A 14,284-nucleotide genomic window follows, 5' to 3' on the forward strand; every position below is an offset into this window, starting at 1 on the left:
AAAACTTAAATTGCATTTTCTATAGTACGACCTCTAAAACAAGAATGTATCTTCCAAAAGAACCCTTACTTGTGAGTATCAAATTTTAGCATGTCAAGTTTTTGACTGAATCGGAGCTATCTTTCCATGTAGCAATGAACAATATTAGCAAAATGATTCCAAGATGTACTAAAAGATTTTTTGTATACATATAAAGAGGATAAATCATTACACTAACTAGAGGATTCTATTACATGGTTGGCTCTTAGATATTGCCAAAATACCTCCAATTAGATGAACCATTTCAAAAATGGGATTTGAATTTTTCCCGTTATTCCTAAATTGGTCTTTGCTCTTTACCTGGGTTTGTACATGAACCTACTTACAACTCCCACTGCATGTGCAATGTATGGCCTTGTCTAGACCATAGCATACATAGAGAACCTACCACTACAACATATGGAACTTTAGACATATAGGCTATCTCCTCTTGTGTCTTTGGACACATGTCTTTGGTTAGTTTAAAGTGACCAGACAAAGGTGTAGAAACCGCTTTTTCATTTTGCATTGAAAACCTTTCTAGTACCTTCTTGATGTAATCCTCTTGAGATAGCTTTATTGTCTTCTTTTTCATGTCCCTTGATATCTTCATACCAAGTATCCTCTTTGCAGCACCTAAATCTTTTATTGAAAAAGATTTAAACATCTCCTCTTTTAGGTCTTAGATGTCCTACATGTTAGCACTTGCAAACAGCATGCCATCAACATACAACATTAGGATGATGAACTTCCTATCTCCCAAATTCTTTGTGTAGACACAATGATCCGAGTTGCATCTTGTGAATCCATGATTCAACATCCATCAATTGAACTTCAAGTACCATTGTGTTGATGCTTGCTTTAAACCATACAAGCTCTTCTTTAATCTACAAACCATTTCCTCCTTACCTTTTACTTCATACCCCTTTGGTTGCAGCATGTGAATTTCCTCCTCTAAGTCACCGTGAGGTAATTTCGTATTTACATCCATTTGCTCAAGATTTAGATAATGAGTAGCCACAAGGCTTAAGACAAGCCTAATTGAGTTCATTTTTACAACATGAGAAAATATTTCATTGAAGTCACCACAAGCCTAGACTTGTACCTTTTCTTCCCACCTTCTTCTTCCTTCAGCTTGTACACCCATTTGTTTCGAAGTGCCCCTTACCTTTATGCAACTCAACCAACTCCCACGTTTGGTTGCAATGTAGTGAGTCCATCTCCACTTGCATGCTCTTTGTCCATTCTTCTTTGGATTCATGCTGCATAGATTGCTTTGTATTGTATGATCTGGATCTCCAGATTTTGAGATCAAGAGATGGTTGCAGGAAGGAACAAACCTTTCACGAGGTCTACTTGCTCTTTGTAGATCTTCAGAGAATAGGTTGAGTCTCCTCAGTTTGTTGACATGTTTGTGACATTGTTGCACATTGTCACCGTTTGCAGTCCTTGAGTCTTCACCGTCCTCAAGCTCCATGTACTCATCACCTGTTTCTTTTGTTTGTTTTCTTTCCAAGTAATTTTTGTACATATTTTTGTTTGTTGAAAATACATACCTAATACCTACCTAAAGGTTTTACCATCTTCAGGATTCCATAGGCAATACCCAAAGTCATCTTCTCCATTGCCAATGAAGAAACACTTTTTGGACTTTGCATCTAGCTTTGATCTTAGGCTTCTATCTATGTGCATGAAAGCCTCACACCTAGACACTTTGAGAAATGCATAATTCACCAGTTTATTTGTCCATGCCTCATCTGGAACTCCCCCATCCAATGCCGTTGAGGGTGATCGGTTGATTAAGTACACAGACGTACACAGACGTACTTACAGCTTCCGCCCAAAGCTCAAGCGGTAGGCCTGCATGTAGCCGCATGCTTCGTGCTCGCTCCATGATTGTTATGTTCATCCTTTTGGAAATGCCATTTTTTTGAGGTGTCCTTGGGGTTGTTCTTTGCCCTCAAATGCCATTTCTAGCACAAAAGCTTTCAAAAGCTTGGCTGCAATATTTGCCTCCATTGTCGGATCTGAGGCATTTAACCTTAGTACCTGTTTCATTCTCCGCAAAGGCTTTCCATCTTTGAAATATGGAAAACACATCGAATTTATTCTTCATTACATAAACCCATGTTTCCTAGTCGCATCGTCTATGAATGTTACATACTACAATGGGCCACCAAGTGATGGTGTACTTGCAGGACCCCAAACGTTAGAATGAACCAACTCAAATTTTTTATTAAATTTTCTTTCATTTTCAGTTTTTTGAAATTTTACCCTCTTTTGTGTACCATAAACACAATCTTCACAAAACTCTAAGTCCACTTCTTTCAAACCTGGTAGAAGATTCTTTGTTTGAAGGATTTTCATTCCTTTGGCACTCATTGCCCAAGCCGGTAGTGCCACACAACACTGTCAACTTCTGGTTGTTGCAGAAGTTGAAGGTTTTGTGCTAACAATACACGAGTAAAGTGTACCAACCTTTTCTCCCTTGGCAACCACTAAAGATCCCTTTGAGATCTTCCACCGTTTGCTTTCGAATACAATGTTGTGACCTTCATGAAGGAGTACGAGCGGAAGTGTGACGTGAGAGAGTGTGCGAGAAGAAGAGCACGACGATATGGTGAACTCGCTCTACTGTAATGTGTAGAGCATAGTGAGTTCTTATTAGGTTTTACAAAAGAATGTGTACATACCTGGCGGCCTGCCCACTTACCTGGGCGACCACACATGGGCTTTATACCCCAACAACCTCCCACATAAAGTCCAATGTGGTACTGTGTAAGAGTGAGTAATACTACTACAAGCTAATATACAAGAAATGTAGAGAAGTGATGTACTACCCTACACCTAACTGCTTGCGAAAATGCACAAAGCTCTCTGAGGGAAGTCCTTCTGTAAGTAGATTAGCAGGATTTTCTGTGGTGTGAACTTTGACAAGCTGAATTTTCTTATCCTCGAGCATTTCCCTGATGAAATGATACTTCACATCCACACGCTTTGTCTTTGAGTGATAAACTGGATTGCGAGCCGATTGTATAGCACTTTGACTATCACAATATAACACAGGCATCTCTTCTTTGATTCCCAAATCTGTTACTAGTCGATTAAGCCAAATTGATTCTTTGCATGCCTTTGATGCTGCAACATATATCAGTCAGCCTCTGTAGTAGACTGAGTAACACAATCTTGTAATCTAGAACGCCAAGATACTGCTCCACCAGCCAATGTAAAGACATACCCTGACGTAGACCTTCGGTTGTCTAAGTCACCTGCATAATCTGAGTTTGTAAAACCCTTTACACTTAGCTCCTGACTCCCATAGCATATACGCATACTCTTTGTAGCTTTCAGGTATCTCAATATTCCTTTCACTGCCTCCCAATGTTTCTTGCCTGGGTTTGACATGTATCGACTTACTACTCCCACTGCAAATGCAATGTCTGGACGAGTAGCAATCAGTGCATACATCAAACTACCCACTGCAGAAGCATATGGAATCTTATCCATTTCAGCGTGTTCTTCCTCAGACACAGGACAATCTTGTTTGCCAAGTTTCACATATGGTGGCAATGGAACACTCAATGCCTTTCCCTTCTCCATATTGAAACGTTGCAAAACCTTGTCAATATACTTTGTTTGAGATAACCAAATCAACTTCTTTGATCTGTCTCTCTCAATGCGCATACCAAGTATATGACTTGCCTCACCCATGTCTTTCATGTCAAATGATTTTGGCATCTTTGACTTCAAAGCTGAAATTTCTTCCAAGTGCTTGCGAGCAATCAACATGTCATCCACATAGAAAATAAGGATCAGCCAACTGCCATCCTTAGCCTTCTTTGTATATAGAAAGTGATCAAACTCACTATGTTTGTAGCCTTGAGAAAGCATAAACTTGTGGAACTTATGGTACCATGCCCTCGGTGATTGTTTTAAGCCATAAAGACTCTTTAACAACTGGCATACCAAATCTTCCTTGCCTTTCTCAACAAACCCTTCTGGCTGCTGCATGTAAATTTCCACATCTAAATCACCATGCAAGAACGCTGTCTTGACATCCATTTGGTGCAACACCAAATCTAATATGGCAACCAATGCAAGAAAGCATCTCAATGTAGTCATCTTGACCACCGGAGAGAAGACTTCACCAAAGTCAATGCCTTGTTCTTGCTTAAAGCCCTTGGCAACAAGCCTTGCTTTGTACTTTGGCTGACTATCATGAGCGGTGATCTTATACCTGTAAACCCATTTACAAGGTAGAGCCTTTTTGCCCTGTGGTAATTTAACTAGCTTCCATGTCTGGTTTTTATGCAGAGCTGTCATCTCTGACTGCATGGCCAATTGCCAATTCTTGGAGTCCTTCATTTGCACTGCTTCCTTGTAACATGAAGGCTCATTGCAATCAGTCAACATGACATAGTTCATAGATGGAACAAACCTATCAGGAGGTCACGTGATACGTCCAGATCTATGCACAATAGGTGGCTCAGGCTCAGCCACAACCTGTGGTTGCAATCTATCCTGTCCTTGCTCCTCTTGAGCCCTGACATTTTGTCTTGCACGTGCAGGTCCATCTTCTTGGAAGACAACTCTTCTAATCTCCTCAACCCTCTCTGGTTTAGAATGATATTTGGATTCATTAAAGTGAACATCATTGCTGTGGATAACCTTTCTGGATTCGGGATCCCAAAGTCTATACCCCATCTCACCAGAATTACCATAGCCTAGAAAGATGCACTTTCTACTCTTTGGCTCAAGTTTGTTCCTAAATTCCTTTGGAACGTGAGTATATGCCTCACAGCCAAAGACTCTGATATGCTTGTATGAGGGAATTTTGCCTGACCATACCATCTCTGGCACTGAATCCTTCTGCAAAACCTTGCTAGGAGATCTATTTACAAGATGAACAGTTGTTGATACAGCTTCAGCCCAAAACCCATTTGGAAGTTGTGCATTAGACAACATACTTCTGACCTTCTCTTGTATGGTCCTATTCATCCTCTCAGCAACACCATTTTGAGGAGGATTGTAAGGAGCAGTAAGTTCACGTTTTATACCTTTTGACTCACAAAAGTCCTGAAAGGCCTTTGAAACATACTCTCCACCATTGTCAGTGCGTAAGCATTTAAGCTTCTTGCCACTTTGATTCTCCACAAGTGTCACAAACGTTTTGAAAACACTAAACGCTTCATCCTTGTGCTTGAGAAAGTAAACCCATACTTTCCTCGAGTAATCATCTATAAATGTCATAAACTAAGAAGCTCTCCCTAGAGATAGGTTAGGCATAGGTCCACACAAATCACTATGAACAAGTGCCAACTGTGTATCTCTTCTACTGCTTCTATGCTTATGTGGCTGCTGTGTTGCTTACCATACAGACAATGCTCACAGAATTCAAAATCATTAAATGAAAAGCCAGGCAAATAACCAGAATGAGACAAGATTTCCATTCCCTTCTTGGACATATGTCCTAACCGGCTATGCCACAAAGAAACGTTCGCTGCTTGGTTGTTTACATTTGATTACATTTTAGAGACATTTGATACATAAATCATGTAAAGTCCTCCAGACTTACTCCATGTGCTATGTCATCGAACCCTTGGATATCTTCCACATGTTTTGTCCAAAGGTGGTGATGTAGCCAGCATCATCAAGTAAACCTGTGCTGATCAAGCTCTTTGTAATTGCGGGAACATGTCTCACATTCTTCACAGCGTGAAAGAAGAGCCATTCTGAAACATCAATTGAACATCTCCAACACCTAAGATCTCACATGTCTGCCCATTACGTAGCCGAACATGATCTTTAGTGGTCACATAAGAGGTAAACCACTCTTTGTTTGGAGACACATGAAGTGATGCCCCTGAGTCTATAATCCAGTCACTCAGTGCATTTCCATCAGTGCATGTAAGAAGAAGAGCTCAGTCCATTGTATTCTTCAAGAAGTAGATGTCTCCTGACACTAGACTGTCATCCTCTGCAACAGTGTTTGTCACATTTATTTCTTGAATCTTCACTGAGGACTTGTTCTTCTCACCATGGTCTTCAACTTTCTCTTTTCCTTTTTCTGCTTTCCATTCTCTGCAGTCTCTTTTCATGTGACCCTTTTTGCCACAATGGTAGCATTCTATGTCACTCTTGCCTTTAGCACTGCGGGACTTGCTACGAGACTGATTCCTCTTTCCACCTTTGTACTTTTCTTTGGTCCTTCCCCTGACAACTAAGGCTGTTTCTTTGCCTTTGTCCATTGTCTTTCTATTGGTTTCTTCAGTAAGCAGACTTCCTTCTACACCTGCTATGTTCAAACCATCTGGAGGTGCAGAATTACTCAAAGCTGTGCGAAAAGTGTCCCAACTTTCCAGCAATGTGATCAACAGGAACATAGCTCTAACAGGTTCATCAAACTTGACACCTTGAGCTGACAACTGACTGTAGATGGTGTTGAATTCATTGAGATGATTGGACATAGGGGTACCTTCTTTCATCTTCAAGTCAACAAGATTCTTAAGCCAGTATACCTGTGAAGCTGCACTCTGCTTCTCATAAAGATCACTCAGCTTTGTCCATGCTTGATAAGCCGACATCTCGTCTGCTACATTGAAGTAAACGCTTTCTGCCAAAGTCAGCATAATGGTAGAAAGTGCCAATTCATCCATTTCGCTCCATTCATCTTCGTCCATATCTTCTTGTTTTATCCCCTTGAGCTTTATAGGTTTTATATGCTTCTTTTGTACCAACACGTGCCAAATCTGCTTCTTCCACAATGGGAAATTGGTTCCATCCAGCTTCTTGATATTGTAAAGAGCAGTGTCCTGTGATCTAGCCATAGCTACGCTTCACAATAGTTTACTTTCCTGGGAAAAATTCGGCAGAGTTTCCCCTGTAAACTGACCTCTGAACCAATATCAACCTGTCAAATGAACCAAGGAAGCTTCAGATTCTGCATAAATTTTGGCAGAGTTTCCTTTGTAAAATGGCTTTGGTGTACTCAAAAAACAGACCAAAAAACAACTCAAAAACCACTGTCTGTCTAACACTGTAAGCTGTGGGTAAACCTGTCCTGCACCTGTACTGTCTCTCATTATCCTGTAAGCATAGACTGCGACAATGCCTCAACGGTAGTAAAGCAAAGATGCAATCCCAACTGTCTAACTCACAATCAATTCATCCTAGCTGCCTATCTAAGGGTGCTCGAGGGATCACTCCAAAACCTGTATCACCGAAAGGATCTCAACATTCGAGAATCCCCCAGCTCAATAAAACCTCACTCGACCCTCAACAAAGGCTGCAGTAAATCTGACAGTACATAGACTTCCCACAAAATCATACATCCACAAATTTTCCACTATATGCTGTAACCGCTGCAGTGGTTGTTTGCTGCATGACTCACAGCCAACAAACCCTCAACAGACATACATCATCTCTGACAATACATCCCATGTGGAAGTACTTGCAATGTCAGGATGAAATCTGGAATATCAAGCAGCAAACACAAGCTACCTGATGAACTAGTGGATGTCGCCTACAATCTGTGTAGATGCACCCGTGTCGTGTGTGACACAACTCCAAGAACTGTAAGCCGTCCTTCGTTGTGTAGATAGCCACAAATCAGCACTCTGGAAGTGCAGATATCCTCAGCACCTGCAGTCGTAATCTGAAACCCCAAATTTGCAGAGTCAGATCTGCACCCGCCAAGACCACGTAGTCGAAAATGGCATGCGCAGAACTTTGTCGAAGCCGAACGGTGACGGAGATGATCTCAGAATGAAATTCTGAGAACACCAAGCCCTTCGGGCGCTCCCACAGGATTTGGGCCCGTGTCTTCACCTGTCGAATTTCACTCCAATCTGAGCAGGTGACTCTGGCTACCTGCAAATACTGCCCCGAGCCTCGATCTGAGCTCTGATACGAGTTGAAGGAGTACGAGCGGAAGTGTGACGTGAGAGAGAGTGCAAGAAGAAGAGCACGACGATATGATGAACTCGCTCTACTGTAATGTGTAGAGAATAGTGAGTTCTTATTAGGTTTTTACAAAAGAATATGTGTACATACCTGGCGGCCCACCCACTTACTTGGGCGACCACATTGGGCTTTATACCCCAACACTTCATCGTCCAATTGTCTTGTAGAGATCAATTTTTTGTGAAGAGAAGGAACATGCCTCACATCTTTAAGCTTCCATTCATTTCCGTTAGCATTTTTGACACATATTGTACCTTTGCCGACAATTTCACAAGCTTCATCATCTCCCAACTATACATACCCAAAATTACCTTTGGTGTAATCTTGGAAACGCTGCTTGTGTGGTGTTGCATGGAATGAAGCCCTGGAATCTACTATCCATGAATTAGACACATTGTCTAATGAGAGAATTAGAGAATCTCTCTCTCTACTTTACCTGCCACATTCGCCTTCGATGTTGTCTTGTTGTCTTGAGATTCAGTCTCCTTCTTCTTCTTGGACCAGCAATCCTTCTTGACGTGGCCCTTCTTACAACAGTTCCAACATTCAAGAATTGACTTTGTGCGTGACTTGCTTCGTCTTGAGCGATGACAATCCTTTTGGTTTTTGAACCTCTCCTGAGGCCTTCCTCTTGTTTCCGTTGATAGTGCAACACTTGATGATTTTCTTGTGCTTCTCCTTCACATTTCCTCACTTAGGAGAACACCCACAACATCATCAAACTTAAGAGTATTTGTGCCGAAAATAGAATTACTTATAGCCATCACAAGGCTGTCCCAACTATGCGGTAGAGATGATAGTATAAGGAGAGCTCGCACTTCATCATCAAAATTTATTTTTACCGATCGAAGTTGACTTATGTTTGTGCTAAAGTCATTCATGTGTTCTACAACTAAATCATTCTCTGCCATCTTTAGTTTGAATAAGCGCTTCATGAGAAATACCTTATTGGATGCCGATGGTTTCTCGTAGAAGTCATCAAGTCCTCCGTGGTCTTCATCTCCAAAACGTTGAAGGCCACCGTTGACACCAAGATTAACCGGATTGTCCCGAGTGCCTTTCGGTCAAGGACAATCCATGCTTCATCTGCCATCATTGTGGGCTTCTTTGCAAGACTGCCTAGTGGCAAATAGAGGTCCTTCTGGTAGAGATAGTCTTCAATCTGCATCTTCCATTGTTGGTATTTTGTGCCATTGAACTTCTCAATCTTGAGCTTCCCTTCCTCCGCCATACTCCCACTCAATTCAAGGTATCCTTTCCTTGAGATACTTTAGCTACAAGCAAACCTTGCTCTGATACCAGTTGTTAGGAAATATGGCGTAGCTAAGTAGATAATTTAGTAGATTACTTAATGGAGAGAGAGAATTTTCACACACAAGAGATTAGAGAGAGAGAGAGAGAGAGAGAGAGAGAGAGAGTACACATGATATATGTGGTTCACCAATGTGGGCTACGTCCACGGGAAAGTAGCCACTCAATGGCTTTAGTACTTCAAAACAAGAAGTAGATTACAAAGGGATTATACCCTTTTGGAGCTCCCGCCTTGCTTCACTCTCACCACCTCATGCCCACCTTGTTGCATCAACTTCACACTACTAAATGTGTGTAGAAATGGTGTCTTTTTATAGGCCCAAAGAGTTGCCCTCTCTCATGAGAGGTAGCCATGTGTAGCCGCCCTTGAGAAGATAAGTCCTTCTTTGAAATTGGCCACCGGCCATTGACTTTCGACCACCTGCCAACCGACCAACCGTCCGATCGTTTTCCGAGCACTTTTCGGCCGCCGTCCGGCCATAATATTCCGGCAAACTGGGCATAAAATTTTGGTTTTGGACAAGTGATTTTATTTTTCGGCAAGTTATTTTTCTCAACGCACAATGGCTTCTCTTCATAATGGGGGCCTTACAAATGTGCATTTTTAACATAGAAAATTACAAGGGGTAAATCAAGCTCCATACTTAACAACTAAAAAATTGATGGAAAACTATGGGAAGACCTCACCTTGGGACCACAAACATAGTAGTAAAGATGGCCAATGGGACTATTGTTAAACCTATTGGGATGCTAGAAGGTCTCAAGATCAAGGTCTTTGGACACAAAATAAGTAATACCTTCATTGTTATGGATTTCTCCAAGCACACTATGTCATCTAAGATGATCTTAGGACGTCCTTTCATGAGGGAAGCAAAAATGGTGCATGAATGATCTAAAAACCATGTCTACTTCAAGTGGATCTTGTAACTGGTTGAGCACATCCTCTAGGAAACATATTTATAATTGCTCATAGAGTTAAAACCATAGTTCACTCGGTCCCATTGCAGTATTGTTACACATGTAAAATGTATACCGATATTGGGGAAGATTCTCCTTATACCAATGTTCTACCTGGGATGATTGAGTCCGACAATGTGGATTGGGTCCACCTAGCAGCAACCATAGACACTTGGAAAAATAGGGGTATGACCTAGGTAACACCTGAGGGGGATGAAATGCCACAACTCGTATCGTTGAATATGCTAGAAGCAATGCATATAGCTTCTGATGACCTACAAGATGAAGGTGTCACTGACATTGGAACCAGTAGCGTCTCACAAGACTATAGCCCACACAATTTGGAGTCAAAATCATCAATTAAAATTGACTCTGAGGACGAAGAATCTAAGTTAAATCTTAGTGCAAATGTGGGGACAAACCATTCAGGGCCCAGTGGTACCATAGATGACAATCTATGCACGAGAGCAGAAGACACAAGTACCGATTTATCTAGTGACTCTTCACTAGAGATCAGGCGTAATAAAAAATTAGACAAGAAGAGTAAGATATATAAGAGGCGACGTTATCGAGAAAATGTGCATGCTAGAATAAATGAAAAGAAATCTGCTATCAAATGGCTTAATTATATAGGGGCATATGATGCTCATCGGAAGTTGGTAGATAACTGGGGTGAATACCTTCTAATCGTTATGTGGTGTAGTCCACAACTCATTAACATTGCACAACTAGAGGCTACATAGAATCCAAAGTTGAGTTGTATCATAAGGAGACGAAAAAATCGAGAGTTAGCTCAACAACAAAAGGAAGAGAAAGTGAAATCACAGTCAACAAAACAACAAGACCCCACAGACTTACACCTTGCACCGGATTATTTCAAATCCTACACCACGGAGGAGCGTAAGTTTATGTATACAAAGGTTCAAAGAAAACATATTGTTGGAAGCAATGGAGTATATGATGGTCCAATGATAGCTAAGGAGATAGAGTTAGCAGACCCAGGAGAAGAGTCCAAACCTGTTTTCATTGCCCAAGATCTGACAGAGAGTGAGAAGTATGTACTTAAATAATTTCTCAAGGAATTCAAGGATATATTTTCTTGGACATATCATGATATGAAAGGTGTTCCACATTTTGTGGCGCAATACACAATTCCCATGAATAGCATGGCAAAACCAGTCCAACAATGACCCTACCCAATGAATCCTAAGTATGCAAAGATTGTTCAAGAAGAGATTGAAAATCTTGTCAAATGCGGATTCATATACCCTATTGAGCACTCAGAATGCGTGTCTCCAATAGTGATTGTGCCAAAACACAATGGGAAACTCAAAGTGTGCGTGGATCTTAAAAAGGTCCATGCCGCCACTAGGAGGGACCATTATCCCTTTCCATATTCAGAACATGTGCTTGAAAGGGTTGCAGGGACTGAAGCTTATAACTTTTTAGATGGGTACTCTGGATACAATCAATCACAATTGCACTAGAGGACCAAGCTAAAATGTCTTTCATAACAAAATTTGGAGTGTTCACATTTTGTGTTATGGCTTTTGGCTTAACCAATGCTCCTGCTACCTTCCAAAGATTAATGAATACTACTTTTAGTGAATATTTGAGGGAGTTTTGCGAAGCTTTCTTAGATGACCTTTGTGTTTATTCTTCTTGGAAAGAACATCTATCATGTTTACAAAAAGTGTTTGAGAAGTGCAAATTTTATCGCATCTCCTTAAACCCTTTCAAATGCCAATTTTGGGTTAAACATGGAGTCATTTTAGGGCATATAGTGTCCAAAAATTGGATTCCCACAGATGAGAGCAAAATTAAAGCCATTGTTGATTTTTCACCACCTACAAACTATAAAGGAGTCAAAGGTTCATGGGCCATGTTGGTTAAAGTTTATCGAGATAGCTCATCCTTTGTACAAGCTTCTTATTGAGTTCCACTGGACCGCGGAGTGTGACCATGCTTACGAGTCATTGAAAAAGACCTTGACTAGCGCTCCTATTGTATGAGTGCCCGATTGGAATGTAAGTTTCCATGTGCATATTGATCCATCAAACTTTGCTATTGGGTGTGTTCTAGGTCAACCAGGAGAACATAAACTGGACTTTCCCATTAGCTTTGTGAGTCGTCAATTGAATGATGCTAAGAAAAACTACACCACTACAGAGCAGGAAGGTTTAGCTATGATTTATGCAAAGAAATTTTGCTGCTACCTCCTTGCCAACAAGTTTTTTTTCTATGTGGATCATCAACCCTTGTTGTATCTAGTAAATAAACCTTGTTCCATGGGAAGAATTACACGATGGTTATTGATTCTTCTTGAGTTTGATTTTACTATTGTGGTGAGACCTAATGAAAGACATGTCATGGCGGATCATTTGTCTCGCATACCCAATGGTGAAGCCCTTACTAGAGTCGATGATGAGCTGTCCAATAATTCCCTATTTCTAGTCAAGACCATGCCTGAATGGAGTGAGAAGAGTGTGAACTTTTTAGTTAATTCCACCCAAAGAGATTTGTAAGGATATAGCTCAAAAATTGTTAAAAGAATGTGAATCTTATTCTCTCATTGTAGGAAGTCTTTACAAGCTAGGGAGGGACAATATTCTTAGACGTTGTGCCCGTGAGGATGAATATTTATACATACTGCAAGAAGCCCACATGGGTAAAGCCAGAGGACATTTTTCAGGGGAACTGACTGCTAGTAAGGTGTTGCAATCAGGCTATTGGTGGCCTACCTTATTCAAGGATACATCACTTGAAAAAGGATGTGATGATTGCCAATGTTACAAGATCACACAAGAAAGGATAAGATGCCCTTACATCCGTTTAAAGTGACTCAACCATTTGAAAAATGGGATTTAGACTTTGTAGGCCCAATTAGTCCGACAGCTCGTAGCACTCAATCTCGATATATTATCATTGCCACTGACTATGTCACAAAGTGGCGGAAGCCAGGGCGACACGTAAAGCTGATGCAAGGTCAACTGCCAAGTTTCTCTATGAGAACATTATTACAAGATTTGGTTGTCCCTTTGAGATTGTCAGTGACAATTGTACTCATTTTATAAATGGAGTGATAAAGGAACTCACAACAAACTTCATGATAGCCCAACATAAGTCCACACCTTATTATCCACAAGCAAATGGCCAAGCTGAGAGTACTAACAAGACCTTAATTTCTATCTTGATCAAAACAGTCGAAGCTCATCGCACAGATTGAAATTTGAAGCTGGCATCAACTCTAAGGGCTTAATTTACTTCTTACAAAGTGTCTATTAATTGTACACCATTCAAAATGGTATATGGACAAGAAGCAGTTATGCCATGGGAGTTGTAATTTCTAGTCTGCACATAGCTTCACAAGAAGCTTGGGATGGTTAACCCTTTAGTTGATCGTTTATATAATCTTGAAAGGTTAGACAAAGAAAGACAATTGGCTATGCAAAATGCACTTGTGGAAAAAGATAGGAGGAAGAAATGGTCCGATCGTCATCTAAAGAACAAAGATATCAGTGTTGGTGATAAAGTACTTTTTTATCTAGTGTGAAACGAGAAGAAAAAGTTGAAATATGCCAGAAAAGGACTAAATAGAGTATGTGAAATAACCCCACAAGGTACCATTCGTGTGGAGACTCTTGTTGGAGTTGAAACCATTGGATTCCTCAATGGGAGGACTTTGTAGGCCCAATTTAAAAGATACTATGATCCTTTAAGCCAAGAGGAGCTACATGACATGCATAAAGAAAAGGTAGCCAAGGCACAAACAAAATTGAGGAAGATACAAGCTCAAGATGAGGCTAAGGAGCAACAACAACGCACAAGACGCCAACAGAGGCCAACCTTGGAGTTACACATGCATTCCATGTTGAAATAGAGGATGATTGGTTGGACTCTGACACACCTCTAAGATACCATATTGAACTAAATAGCACCTATGGGAAAGTGCTATATAACACCTTGTTAGACATGGGCTCTAAATATAATATGTTGTCATAGGGAGTGTGGTGTTAGTTGGAAAATCCATCCCTAT

This window comes from Adiantum capillus-veneris, unplaced genomic scaffold (assembly GCF_014529385.1).
Source record: "Adiantum capillus-veneris isolate H3 unplaced genomic scaffold, ASM1452938v2 Hic_scaffold_333, whole genome shotgun sequence".
In the NCBI taxonomy this organism is placed as follows: Eukaryota; Viridiplantae; Streptophyta; class Polypodiopsida; order Polypodiales; family Pteridaceae; genus Adiantum; species Adiantum capillus-veneris.